Source organism: Buteo buteo, chromosome 16, assembly GCF_964188355.1.
Source record: "Buteo buteo chromosome 16, bButBut1.hap1.1, whole genome shotgun sequence".
Taxonomy (NCBI): Eukaryota; Metazoa; Chordata; class Aves; order Accipitriformes; family Accipitridae; genus Buteo; species Buteo buteo.
In genome coordinates this window covers 14,386,497-14,401,102 of record NC_134186.1, presented here as the reverse complement: position 1 = coordinate 14,401,102, position 14,606 = coordinate 14,386,497, and the positions used below count along the sequence as shown (strand labels likewise).

The 14,606-nt window shown below is 43.6% G+C and overlaps 1 protein-coding gene across 3 annotated transcripts in view; it reads left to right on the top strand.

Annotated features, from left to right (window-relative positions):
- Positions 1-14,606, top strand: part of OSBPL5 (oxysterol binding protein like 5) — a 146,365-nt gene that overhangs the window by 66,229 nt on the left and 65,530 nt on the right. The gene's annotated exons all lie outside the window — the stretch shown is intronic.

Genomic DNA, 14,606 nt, shown 5'->3' with positions numbered 1-14,606 from the left:
CCGTAAAGATGAAGAGATGACAGCAGTGGAAGATTTAGTTTTGCTGGGAAAGACACTGAATGAGCTGACCTGATCAAGGGGAAGACATTAAAATGTTACACTCTTTAGTGTTCTCTGCTTCACTCAACCCTTAGCTGGTGTAGTCTGTTGCTCTTTAGCAAATATGTTTGGGTCCAAGTGCTGTCTGTGATGGTTAGAAAACCAATATGCTTTTTCAGGCAGGGGAAATGATTTATTATGTGTTTGTACAGCTCCTAGCACTTTTGGTTGCTGTGCCGACTGATTGCTAATAGTCGAGCAATAGTATTTATTACTGGCAGCTGGTAATAGGAGTCTGTGTTTATGCCCTGTAGGGGAACTTGGTATGTATGCACAGCCATGGGATGTTAAAGGTTTTGTACCTTTTAGAGGCACTACAAAGTCTGTACAGGCCATCTAGCCTTCTGCCATTTTAAGTGCTTCCTTACTTCATTTCAGAGATATTTGTTTATTCCTTTCCTTGTTACCCTCCCAAGCTTTTCACATCTTTTCCATCTGGGCTCTTGTGTTTACAAACTCTTCTGCATTTGGAGCTTGTAGGCAGCAACCACTTTGAAGCCTACTTTTGTAATACAGTCCAAATAGCTGCCGGAAAGCACAATGGGCTCTTGTTCTCCTCCACCGCCTCCTTACGGCATTGCAGGTCTCTCTGAGACTGCCTCCCTTCTACCTGTTGGATGCTCAGCACTGTGCTCACTGCTGTAGGTCAGCATCACCCTGCTAAGGAGGCCACAAAACTTCCCTGATTTATACAGCCTGGGGATCTGGCACAGCACAGTTGCTATTGAAATATTTTCATTTGTCTTGGTTTGTTTCTCTTGAAAAGTTACAGTGTGGCAACTCTAAGTACTGTTTTGTAACACCCACTCAGCTGAAGCCTATCACTTTTTTTCTGGTGTGGAAAAGATGAGCTGGTCAGCCCTGAGCAGGGCTGAAGTCCGGCCTCATAAAAACTGTCACCTTTTAGCCATTCTCCTTGCCACTTCCTTTTCGTAGCGGAGATAGTGGGAGTGTTTCCTGCTAACTCCTGTCTCCCTGTGATAAATTGCTGTGTTCTTTATTGGAAAACATTGTATGGCTGCTCTTAGCGCTGCGATAAAGAAAATGCTGTGAATCGGCTGCATTGTGTTTGGCTTCCTTTCAGCCAGGGCCAGTCTGGATGCTGAGGACCTGATCTTCCTTCTGTGCCAGACATCAGCTCGTGTTTTTGTGGGAGGCAGGGATTTTTGTTTGTTTGTTTAAAGCCACCTTTACACTTTCGACATGGAGCTGTTGAAGGTCCATGTGATCTATAAATCTATAGATCAGGGTCTGCAGGTGCCCCTTGTTCTCCATATCCTCCTTTGCACTCTCCTCCCTCCCTTGTGGCAATGCTGGAGCTGGCATAGATGTCCTTGTGGTGGTAGTGTGCTGCATGGCTAGTGCTTTCCTTACCCTCCCTCGCTGGGAACTCCCAGCTCTCCAGGCAAGGATGCTTTTGACCCCCCTTGTATTTCCAGTTGTCAGTGCTTGTAGCAAGGAGGGTTTGTAGCCGAGCAGTACTGTTTTGTTTCAGTTTGGGGTTTTTTTTGCTTGGATCTTTCCATTCAGTAACAAAAAAAGACAGTGTCAGTATAGGTTAGCTTTAAAGTGATGAGAAGAGTCCTCTTTCTGAATTCCACAGCTTTCAGATTTGTTGTCTTTTGTCAAGAGCTGTATTGTCAGGTTTGCTGCCCACGAGATGAGGAGCCAGATCCTGCCGTGGCTTACGCTGGCATCAGCAAGGAGGAATTTCGCTGCCACCATCGGTACTATTTCAGTATAAAAGCAGTATGAGCGAAAGGTGACTCAGGTCTTCGGTATCAGGTGTTTCCAACTAATTACCATTGAAATGTATTAGAACCTCTAAAAAAGGAAGCTTGCAATCACTACAAAGCATGTTTAAGTCACTTGGGGACCTTCCTTTTTCATTGAAATGAATTCAGAGGCAAAATGCACACTTCGTCATAACTGCTTTCTTGCTGGGATTCTCCAGGGCTTTAGCTTATGGCTGATAACTCACACAAAGCGTTTCTGTCTGGCTTATGCCTGGCACGTACACAGCTGCATCTGGTAGTGGGACAGTTGTACGAGTAGCAGAGTAGTCACTGGCAAAAATATTGGGGTAGTATTATTTGAACAGGTAGGAGGAGATCAGCAAAGGCAAATGCACGGTTAAATTTGTATGACGTGAGTGTGTTCACTCACCTTGGTGCCTAAAGCTCCCTCCAGCTGAATCAAAGGAAAGCGCCAGTGCAAAGAGTCTATCCTGTCTTCTTGTTTTCACCAGATAAGTCACAGATGAACTAGGAGAGAAGAGAGGACTGAGGTAGGCGCAGAAAGGTTTCGGCTTGAGAACTGAGGCTGAGAGTGGGTTTCATTGTGCGTGCTGCATCAGCCTGTGCGCGGTTTGAGTCCTTTGGGCTCATTTAACACAGCATAAATTCCACCCTAAATGCTCTTTGTGGGTTGTCTAGTTTCCTTCCTCCCACAGAGATTTTTAATTAAAAATCTAGGACCAAAATAACTGCAGTGCCATCTTTTAACTATTGTTGAAGGAAGAGCTTAATGCTCTCATCTCTGAGAAACGGTGAAGTTTATGCAAAAATACACAATATATTAATTTCGTGTAGAATTTCAGGGAGAGTGGCTGTATCAGAGGAAGTATAGGTGGATGCTAAATTTAAACCACTGTACACCAGATTTTGGTATACTACAGCGCTCAGAAGTCTGAAAAGCTGAACAGGGGCATATAAGGATCTTTTAAAAAATAGACGCACTTCCTTAAAATTTATTTGGCACTGTTTATTCAGCTCTCCTTGTGAGGGCCCCTGAAGTTTACAGAGCCTGTCTGAATTTGACAAGAGAAACAATAAAGTAGAGGAGCAGAAAATTCAGCATGATTGGAGCACCGTGGGATGTGGTCATTTCTCCATCGCTTAGCTGTTCTTGAGAACCAGTTGAGACAGGTTGGCTATAATTTAGTGGGCTTGGGGTCAGAGCCATTGGGTGGAAATATAGTTTGTGCTTATACAGGATGTCAAGGTAGAAATATACTTCTAATCTAAAATTCTTGGCATTTAGGATTGTCCATTTTGTTCTTTGTGAGCGTGTGTTTGGGACAGTGGATGCTTATGACATAAATAACCTGAAACTGATTCTGGAAAATCTTTGTGAAATTGAGCGGCAGTTGTTTTCTCTCTTGTAAGATGGTTTGTAAACATCCTTTCATGCCCTTACCTTTGCCTTTACTGCCATGTTGCAGTTCCTTTTTGACCCTGAGTCTGAAAGTGGCTCAACGGGACTTGAGATAGAAGTCCGATTTTGTTTTACTTTGTTACAAGGGGGCAATATTTCACAAACAAGGGAATAATGTCAGGAGGACACTATCAAGCATGAAAGCAGGTATTAAAATTAGCTTGGTATTTCCTAGTAATTGTGTGGTGGGAGTGTAGCCCCAAGGCACAATCTTTTCTAGATTTAATTATATAAAGGCAGAGGTGGATATCATAGAAAGCCATCAGTGAGGCTTGCAGTCGTCTGTTTTTTTTTAAATGTCATTAAAGCTTGAAGTAAGATTCTTCTATTCAAGGGGAATATGATCTCATTATGTGATTTAGATAGCGATTTGAGGCTGTAATGATGCTCTTTAATATGTTCTTTTTAAAGAAAAATACCAAGGCAAGAATTGACCTTGAAGATGTGGCTTGCTTGCAAATGACGTAACTGCACGCCTGTCCAAAGCAATGCGTTCTTGTCATGGCTTTATATCTCCGATAGCTTTAGCTAGAACAACTAAGTGAATTTCTCATTTATGTTTCCATGTACCTGACACCATATTTCCCTCACTGCCCTGGGCTTATCCCAAATCCTGTCACCCCCTGCAAAGGGCCGTGCTCATTGGAGCCCTCCTGCAGGCAGTGGAGGTGCCAGATGCCATGTGGACCAGGCTCCCTCTTCCCAAGGCCTGCCACAGGGACTCCATCAGGGCAATCCTTACTGCAGCCTGGGGTCTCTAGCCCCTAAGGTACCACTAGAAAAACTGGGTTATTAAAAAGCTGTTCTTTTAGGTAGTCAGCTACAGTTTAAAAGGATTGTATGGGAGGTCATTGGAGGGTATTACTAACAATTAGTGTGTGTAAAAACTTCAGGGCACAGGGGGCTGTGGGATATCCGTTCCCCAAGTAGTGTACTGAGTTATGGATAATTACTGGAAAGCTCAATGTGCCAAAGGGGGACATGGTTTACCATTATGCAACTCATTAATACTGTTCATGGGACTTAGAGACTTGCTCCCTGAAATGCTCAGGCTTGGAGACATTGTGTTCACAGTGTGCCTCAAACAAAAAATGTCACTGGTGGATGAGCTATCAATATTAAAAACCGCAATAAAAAGGAAGCAGAGCACTTCAAATCTGTTTTTAAGTGGAGATACTTTGAGTCATATGTCCAATGTTTTCACCTTTGGGCCTAATATTATTTGTATTGAAATTCATAACTGAGTCCTTATTTCCTTAACTAGAACAAACCTTTTAACACTGGTTTTTAGTGCCTAACCTCATACTGTGTCTCTGTGCCTGAGCTTCACACCTGTGAAAGTCAAAGGAAGTGTTGCCTTTTGGCTTGGGCAAGTGCTGCCAAACTGCTGCAGGCTGGCCAGGAGTTGTGCCCACACTTCCAGCACAAGCAGCAGGGATTCAAGGGTCATCTGTATTGCAAGTGAGGTGTGATGATGGCTTGTATCTGCTCACCTGAACACTTGAAAAAGCTTGCTCAGTAGCAGACATCAGTGTGGATTTCAGAATGATCTGGCTATGTTGTGCTTGCCTGATTTCTCAGACAGAATTTCTAGCCTGCCTTGCATGCCTTACCAATGTAGCCCATGCCTTTAGCCCTACTCCAGCTAGCTAGCTCAAAGGTAATTTATGTATGTGTGCCTGAGTTGCGTTTATACCTTAATTTTGATGTAAATGTATCTCCAGCAGCCTCTTGAGTTCACTGCTGAGAAGCAGCTGTGATAGCCACGTGAATCCTTGCGTCATCTATACGAAACTTTAATTTAAAGAAGTATATAAATATTCCTAGATAAACAGATGTTTAGAGGCAGAGAGCTGATTCCTGAGTTTGTTTCAAAGTGGATCCTTACTGGAATTTCTTGGCTAGTGTGTTACAAATACTGCAGCAGGGGATCAATTGTGATCTGTGATGGCATGTTTCTTCCCATATGTTGCACATGTGCTTGATTGTACAATATGTTTTGGTTGGGAGTCTTTGCTAACCTGCATTTTGACTTTGTTTTCCTGCTTAAAAGAATGCCAACTAGAGATATCTGTAACAAATAATGGTAAACTTTAAATAAAAATTCAATAAGATGGAAAAGCATTCAGGTGCTTAATATATGCTTAACAGGTGTGATTTACCTTTTGTTCATCTTCAGTTGACTGTATTAGTACATGGGATTAAAGGACTGAAGAGGATTCAAAGAAAGCACCTTACGTTTCTGCATAGATTGATGCTTCAAGAAAATACCTTTGTATGAGCTTTACTCAGTAGAGATGCCTTCAGAAATTGGGGCCTAAAGGAGATTATGCAAAGTATGATTTACTGAAAATAAAGTGAGGGACTAAGACAAAGGTCTGCAGGAAAGGTGCTCGCTCCTGTCTTTCACTGAGTGTTGGGGACTTTTTCACCCTTCTGGTAGTGTGGCTAAAACCTTCAATTCTGCACGCACCTGCTGTTATCAGGGAAATAATCAATGTTGATGTACTAGTTGTAATTACAGCAAGTGAGGTATCATCTATGTGGTTAGCAAGGGGAAAGACCAGTGAAGTTGCTAAGTCAGGAGAAGCCCCTCAGTGCTAGTGGGAAATTTAATATGCTTTGTTAAATTAATAGCCTTCTGCATAACAATCAGTTTGCAGTTTAAAGGGCAGAAGAGGTGGATGTAAAAAACCTTAAGCATTCATTTCAGTGACCTACTTGATATTCTTAGTTGGAAGAAATTGCTAGCATAATGTTTACAGAGTAAATTGTGTTTTAAGACAAAAAAACAGATGAGGATTTTGTGTTTAATACTTACTGCAATGCCCATTTCTAAGCCATAAGGGTGCAGTGATCCTTATTCCCAAACACAACATGGCTTTAGTGATGGGCTGGTGTTTGCTCACGGGAGATGTTTATCCAAACTGGAGATGATTCTGAAGATGAGGTTTTCCTAAACATCAAATAAAAATGTTTTGCCCTTTGTGACCTTACCTTCAAATTCCGTAGTCCTGAGTTAAATAGGGATCCCCAAAATGAATGATCTGGGATGTTTTTTCCTCAGTCTAGGCATTCAGTGCCAGATTTTGCTTGTAGTTGTTCTGTTTGTGGTCTTTGTACATAATGCTCACCGTAGAGAGAGATTAGCTGTGAGAAGATTATGCGTCTAAGTGCTGCTAGTGTGCCTAAAGCTGCAGTTCTGGTGCATACAAAGGAAACATTAATCAAGACACCTTACAGAGAATTAAGGGAGAAAATAGTTTTGTCTCCTGATTACTACATAATTTTCACTGCCCAGTGCCAGAAAAAGCAGGCAGAGAAGCAGAACACGGTAGAAAGAGGTTGTTCCTCTGTTCTTAGAGAGAGCAAGAGCAGATTGCTGGGGGTGGCTGTGGTGGCAACTTCCACAAAAACAACACAAGAGAGGCAGCTTTAAGGACTCTGCAGGACATGTGAGCTTTGAGTTAGGTTGTAGGGATGAACTAGCCATACTCCTTAGCTTGCTGAAGCAGCTGAGAGAAATCCTTCCTGTTGCATATAATCTTAATAAAGCCGCCTGTAGCTTTAGCTTTCTGTAACTTGGTTCCTTTGTGGCAGATGGGTGTCTCCAGCAACCCGCATAATTTGATTTCCCAGCTTGGACTGATCATAAAGCCAAGTAATATGGTATGCAGCAGAGGGTATGGCAATCCTAAAAATTGAAGCACTCCTGCAGTGCCAGTATTTCAGTGTATTCATCTGGAGTGCATGGAGGATTGAAAGAGTGGGGCCTCATTGAGCTGCTGGGACTGGTTTGAGATCCAGCAGAGCAGGACACAGTCTAGGAGCAGCATACTGGCATCCACCACTGGTGAGGAAAGGTCCCCTTGCCAGCACCATAGAGAAATAGCTGACCCTCATAATTCTGGGGAATAGCTGACACTTATTGTGAAGCTTCATTGCTTCAGGTTCCAGCTAACAGCATGGCAGCCCAAAATACTCAGTGTCAGCTGTAATATGTGTGTTTTGCCATACCACTAACCAAAAAACATGGATTAGGTAGAGAAAAAAATTGCCTGCGCAGGCACTTTTCACCGTATCAGGTTTTATTTAACTGTTAGTAGGGGGTTGATTTTCCAATTACCTATCTTATAAATAGGTATTTTAGGAAAAGCTTCCAGAAACAGATTTCACAAACTTTCTGAATTGATTGTAGTTCTTCAGCTGTTGTGAATTACCAGTGTACCACTGAACTAATAATTTACCCTTGTTGAGGATGTGTGCTTGTGTTTTTCCTTGTGAATACTTAGGACTGTAATAGCTAGAAATGTATCTGCTAACAATTTGCCTTCTCTTTTCATTCATGAAATTTTTACCTCCTCAGGGTTAATTGAATCAGGAAATGTCAGTATCTTTATATTTAATTTTCCTTATTGATGCGGATTCTGGAGTGAATGACCGCTGTGAATACCAAATATGGTTTAATTTGATTTCTGGGAAATATTTAGTGAACAGAAAAAGAGAAGGTTGTTTGAAACAAGCTTTGAGTAAATTAAGAGTCCCCCCTAACTAGCTCAGCCTTCTTGACTATACGAAACCCATAATTGACTATTTCTAAAGAGTTCATATTTCCAATCTATTTTAAAATGCTGGAAATGAGAGTAAGCAAACCAACCTACCCACCAGTTTGCAGAGGGTAGGGGCAGCATAACATCTGCACAGTGTTTAGCTGTGTGGTAATTATATATCAGGAACTTAGAAAATTTAAAGATAGAGCCAGGGAAATTCCATCCCCAAAAGGCTCGAGCCCAATGCTGAAAGCTGCCACTATCTTCCCAGCAAGTGCAAAAGGCCCAAAATGCAGAGCAGCCATGTGAAAGGCATCTCTGCACCAACACTGATCATCTGTACATGTATTAGTCACTGCCTTCACGTAAAATGGGTCTGGTGCCAGAATAAGAGAGTGCTGGCTGTTTCCATTTGCTTTAATGGCAGCCACAAGGTTTGCTGATAAAATAACTTTTATTCTTGCCCCATTGCTCTTTCGTTGGCTGTTCCTGAAGCTGCCTGGGAATGAAAGTCCCATTAGGTGATTGCACCCTCTGAAGTTCACCACTTCCATTGTCCTGTGTTTCACAGGGGTTTGACGCAGACTTTCCATCTGCTATATTTTTCATTTTTACAAAAGAAAGTGGTCTCAAAGACAGGGTTAGGAAGAAGTTTATTTCTTGGTGCTGAATTATTTATTCCTATTTAAGCTCTGGCAAATACCCACATTTAATAGCCCATTACTGCTTAGAGAGATGTCAACGCAAAAGGGGCAATCCTGAAAAATACTGTCTTTCGTGGCTCTGTCAATACTCTCTGTATTACCTTTCCTTCATTTTTATGATCAAGAGCACAGAATAGAAGCCCAGAAAAAGCTGCAAACTTCAGGGCACTTTAATCTACCAAGACTAACAACCAGATAAATACATGCAAGAGCTTGAGTGAAGACTTCTTGCAGTGAGGTTAGCTTTCTAAGAGAGCTTATGGATTCTACATCAGTTTATGTCTTCAAATCAAGACATCATGTCTTTTTAGGACAATTCTCCATCTCATTGGCCACATTTGGAGGGAACGCAGGAGCAGTGGGTAAAATTTGTTGTCTTGTATTACATAAGTGGTTTGGTAACATAATGGCAATTTTTGACCCTTTGCAATTCTGGCCCAATTTTGATTTTAACCTTCCCTCTATTCCCTGAGCCCTGGCAGAACTCGTTTCTGTGAAGCATCTGCCATATCCTGAAGCAACCTCCAAAATACTGATTTAGAAGTATCATAGAATCACAGAATGGTTTGGGTTGGAAGGGACCTTGAAGATTATCTAGTTCCAACCCCCCTGCCATGGGCAGGGACACCTTCCACTAGACCAGGTTGCTCAAAGCCCCGTCCAACCTGGCCTTGAACACTGCCAGGGAACCTGGCCTTGAACACTGCCACAACCACAACCTCTCTGGGCAACCTGTTCCAGTGCCTCACCACCCTAACAGTGAAGAACTTCTTCCTTATATCTAATCTGAATCTACCCTCTTTCAGCTTAAAGCCATTACCCCTTCTCCTATCACTACATGCCGTTGTAAAAAGTCCCTCCCCATCTTTCTTATAGGCTCCCTTTAGGTACCAGAAGGCTGCTATAAGGTTTTTCCTAGAGCCTTCTCTTCTCCAGGCTGAACAACCCCAACTCTCTCAGCCTGTCCTCATAGGAGAGGTGCTCCAGCCCTCTGATCATCTTCATGGCCCTCATGTAGACCCGTTCCAACAGGTCAATGTCTTTCTTATGTTGGGAGCCCTAAAGCTGAAGGCAATATCCAGGTGGGGTCTCACGAGAGCAGAGTAGAGGTGGACAATGACTTCCCTTGACCTGCTGGTTGTGCTTGTCTAGATGCAGCCCAGGATACAGTTGGCTTTCTGGGCTGCAAATGCACATTACTGGGTCACGTTGAGCTCCTTGTCAACGAACACCCCCAAGTCCTTCTCCTCAGGGCTGCTCTCAATCCAGTCATCACCCAGCCTGTATTTGTGCTTGGGATTGCCCCGGCCCACGTGCAGCACCTTGGACTTGGCCTTGTTGGAGTTTATGAGGTTCACACAGGCCCACGCCTCAAGCCTGTCAAGGTCCCTCTGGGTGGCATCCCTTCCCTCCAGCATGTCGAGTGTGCCACACAGCTTGGTGTTGTCAGCAAACTTGCTGAGGGTGCACTCAATCCCACTGTCCATGTCACCGACAAAAATGTTAAACAGCACGGATCCCAATACCGATGCCTGAGGAACGCCACTTGTCACTGCTCTCCACTTGGGCATTGAGCTGCTTGAGTGCGACTGTCCAGCCAATTGCTCATCCACCAAGTGGTCCATCTGTCAAATGCATGTCTCTCCAATTTAGAGACAAGGATGTTGTGCAGGACAGTGTCAAATGCTTTGCACAAGTCCAGGTAAACTGGGTTTCAGAACAGCAGCGTTGCCTTCAAATCAGCCATGAAAGCTTTCAGGCTCATGTCTAGAAGTGTGTCTTCTATGGTTGCTTATTTCTTATCAGATAAGTAGATTTAGTACAAGGTTATGTTCTTGGAACCCTTTACGCCCTATCTCACACAGAGGATTCTGGGCAGAGGCTGGATTATTTAGGTGTCTAAAGAGCCCTGTTGTGAAAAACACTGAACACACCTCCCACCTTCCTGTTACATCCCTTTGGAAAATTGCCCCTGGCATCTCCTATTCAGCATCCCCTGCAACTCTCATGAGCTTTGTGTAATTTGAAGCCAGCTGGGGCAGGCAGACCCTTATGGACAGATATAACAAGTAGCTCTCTGAGTAAGTGAGCTAATGAAGCCTCATTTTCTTATGGCTTTGAGGCTTGTGTTGGATTCGCTGATGTTTGCTAATACCTGGGTTCACAGTACTGCCCTTCTTTCAGAGGACAATGATACAGTTTCCGTCCTTCCTTTAGCCATTGATTTTCCCATAAGTTTTAAGAAGTCAATATTTTCAAGTTTTCTAACGCCTGGTACAAAAGTCATTGGGAGGGAGGGAGGATAAAACAGGATAGATACAGATGCATTCACACACAGAGATATCTTAGAAACCAAGCCAAATATTTCAGGTGTATTACAGAATCTTAGTAGTGTGAACTACATTTTCTCCCACCAAGAAGAAAAGCATCAGATTTATTACAAAAACCCAAACACAAAAAAAGTCTTTTTCTGCGATTTTGTGCTGCACTTTGCACTGCGTAACAAGGTAAAATCTTGTAGGCTGAGTCCGTCCATCTCAGCCTTTCTCTGAAAAAATGTCACGGTAATCTAAGATGGTACAATCTCAGGGAATGAACTGCAGGCCAACAATTCTTCTCTTTTACCCAAAATAAAGGAACAGTAAGTTGAGCTGCGCACACACCATACAGCACACTGAATGAGAGGCTCTGCTGCTGTCAGCTTCTAGTTGGAGTGAAGCCCATGAAAATGTAGATGGCAAAAGAGCCTGCCTGGATGGGGGTCAAATGTAGGAAGGATCTGTGCCCGTGAGCTGGAGCAATGCAATGTTAGATGATCTTTGAAAAACAGGCCGGGATGTTGGTGACACAGCACGTTGCATGGTTGTGTGTGATGTGTGGCTGACAGACAGACACATTGCCACTGCTGCTTCTGAGGGAGCTTCAGTCACTGGAGGTCCTCAGCCAAAAAGGAACCCATTAAGAGGTGCTTACTCAAATTGATCTTTGTGGTCAAAGAGATGAGCTGCTGCCACAAGTTTGTATTAAGATATATAAGAGAAGAACTAGAGCAAATGATGGACTAGAGAAAAGTCTTTTTCCTTTGTCATTACCCAGTGGCTGTTCCCAGTTGATCAAGGCATCCAGATTTCTTGCTGTCAAGCTCATGGCTTAAGTAAGTGTGGGAATGAGAGAGCATCAGCACAATAATTCTGTCAATTATCCCGTGGTTGAATAGTGTGAAATAATAGGTGAGAGAAACATTAGAGCATTGGTCTCTCTGCATAATACATATAGTAGCAGTTGAAAGAAATTGTGTTCTGGTATGTCTGATCCAGTGTACAGCATGCTCTTGCTCTGGTGTCTGTAGGGGTTTTGCCACCGACATCAGTGTGAGCTGGCTGGCAGTTCTCCACTGGTGTGGCTCATGGTATTGCTGAGACAAAATTACGCTGAATGCAGCCTTTTTGTTACCCTGTCAAGGAGAGTCTCCACCATGAGAGCAGGGCGTAAGACCTGGATGGGCGAATGTTTTATGTTTGTAACTTGTTCCCCAGCCTGCTTTCCACTGGGTAGACCTGTGATTTTGGAAAGCCTTCCTGCACAATTGGCTCAGCCTCACCAGGTCACTGCTTTTTGGGGAGAATATCCCATGGATCTGCTTTTGCTCCGAGCCACTTACGAGCAATTCCAGAGGTGGAGAGTTGAGATGGCTTTTCTGGGAACAACTGCAGAAAATAGCTCAGTGTTAGCATTCCAAACCCAGCTATTTAGACCTGGATTATTTTTAAATATTTTGCTTTCAGACATGTAACTAGCTGCATTTTCCTCCTCTCTCTCTTTTCTTTTTTTAAAGTTAGCTTTAATTTTGCATCTTTTCCCCACCCAGGTGTATGCAATCAAGAGCGTCTATGCAAAAAGAGGGTTATTTACATTGCTAATTGTTAGGTAGCTATGTTACCTGGTGCTTTGGAGATGCCATTGGCCACAATGGGAACCTTGGGACATTTTGAGCCTGGACATATGTTTGCAGGGTGGTTTTGCTGGGCAGTTGAATTGACAGGAGGCAGGGCAGCAGCGAGTGGAAAGCGCTTCAGTCACCTCATTTCACACATCATTGGCCTGAAACACAGCCTCGCGTGAGGCGCTATGCAAAGGGTTGGTCCGTGGCAGCTGTGTCCAGCGTGCAATGTCCTGGTGCTCAAATACAAAGTCTTTCACCGAGAGTTGTGTGAAGTGGTTATTGAGAAATGCTGCTGCTGAATCTGTAGGGTCTAACAGCCACTTCACAGGAGGCTATGTGATAACATGTAGGGCTTTTAGGGAATGTTGTGTCCTCAGAGCACTGCACAGACCTTAATTCATCCTCTGTGGATGACGTGGGCCAAGCAGGGGACATGCATCCCCTTCAAATTGCAGCTATGTGGCCTGGGGGCCATTAGCCCCTTTTTGGATGTTACAGACCCTCACATCTGATGGCCAACCCATCCCAGCATGGTAAGCTGGGTTCAGAAAGATCTGCTGCTCAAAGTGGTTTTGGTAACCCATGTTCATTGTTGGAGTACAGACTGGTTTAGATCAAATTAAGCTCTTGGGAACTGAGGCCATCTCTTGCAGGAAAGGAGCAGATTCTCTCTTGCCATGTAAATCACAGCTAGTTTATAAAGTTGATGTAGCCTGCTGTGTAAATAAATTTTTAAAAAATTGCAAAACCTGAAACATTGGGACTGCCTTCTACAGGGATTAACAAGGCAGGTGGAGAGACAGAGCTTGAATAAAGCACAGGAGGGGAGTTTCTTACACTGGGATACGTTCATGGTGTCTCCTTGTGCAGTGTCTCAGCTGTGAAACCTGAGGTCCAAGAGGCCACTGAGGGTTACCCATTAAATTGGGGTGTTTGGGCCAGCGCAGGCACTGGGGTGGTACTGGCAGCAGGAAGGGCAGGACAGGATGTTCTAGCCCGTAATCACCCCGTTTTCCACCTAGTGTCACGCAGGTCACTTTACGTGCATGCTGGTCCTGCCCTCCCGAACTGCACTGCAACTCTGGGCAACTTTATCCCGCTTGCTTTCCCAGTAGCCTAAAAGAGATGGGAAAACTTGGAGGCTCTTTTCAGGAAATGTGTACTATCCTAAAGGGTTTTTCTTACTGCAGTAACTGTCCCCTGGAGAAGCAGCAGACCTTGTGGTCTGTAATGCCCACCCAAAGGCTGGGTTAACGCTTCTTATTGCTAGCAAGAGCCCTGCCTCTGGCTGCACATGGGGAGAGAATAAAGCTTGTAACTCAGGAAGGAGACAGTCATAATATCTGTTTGTAATGAGTAAGAAAGAACTGCTTGTTGGGTGGGTGTAAAAGAAACATTTAATTCCAGCCAGGATAGCCTAATGCGTTAGCCAAGTGGTGGTAAAGAGCACAGTACCACCAGGCTCTTGTATGGGGATGCACAGAGGCTTTTGGGGAGACAAATGCTGTTCTTTACCCTCACAGAGCAGCAAGGATTATCATATTGATCAAACTGCAAGGCTGATCTAAATGCCATTTTATAGAAAACTGAAATTATTTATATGTGCTGTAATTGGAAATAAGGGCAGGAATGGCACTGGTGTTATCTCTGCTTGCTGCTCTCTGCAGCCAATGCAGCTGGTCTTCCTCCATGCAGCTCAGATTAAATGTTGATTTTTGCAGAGATGGTGTAACTCTGCTGACACCAGTGGAGTTACGTTTATGAAAAAGACTCCAAAACCTTAAAGGAAAACCAAATGAATTTTAGCTGCTGTGCACTGGATAGACCCAGTGAGTAGCCATTATCGTAGATAGATCCTTGTAGGTAGGAGGAGGGTGTTATACTGCCTGGATTCACCAAGGAGCATTGTCCTGCTTCCCTGCAGTTTGCAAATACTGAGTGGCAGCAAATCAGTAATTGTAGCTTCAAACTAATATCACTTTCTTTTTTTTTCTGCATAGCCTTCTCGCACTCTATAAAAAGATCTGGCACACTACATAGGATTAGGCAGCTTTGAAGCAGCGGAGTCATCTGGGTGTGAAACTTTGATTTCCT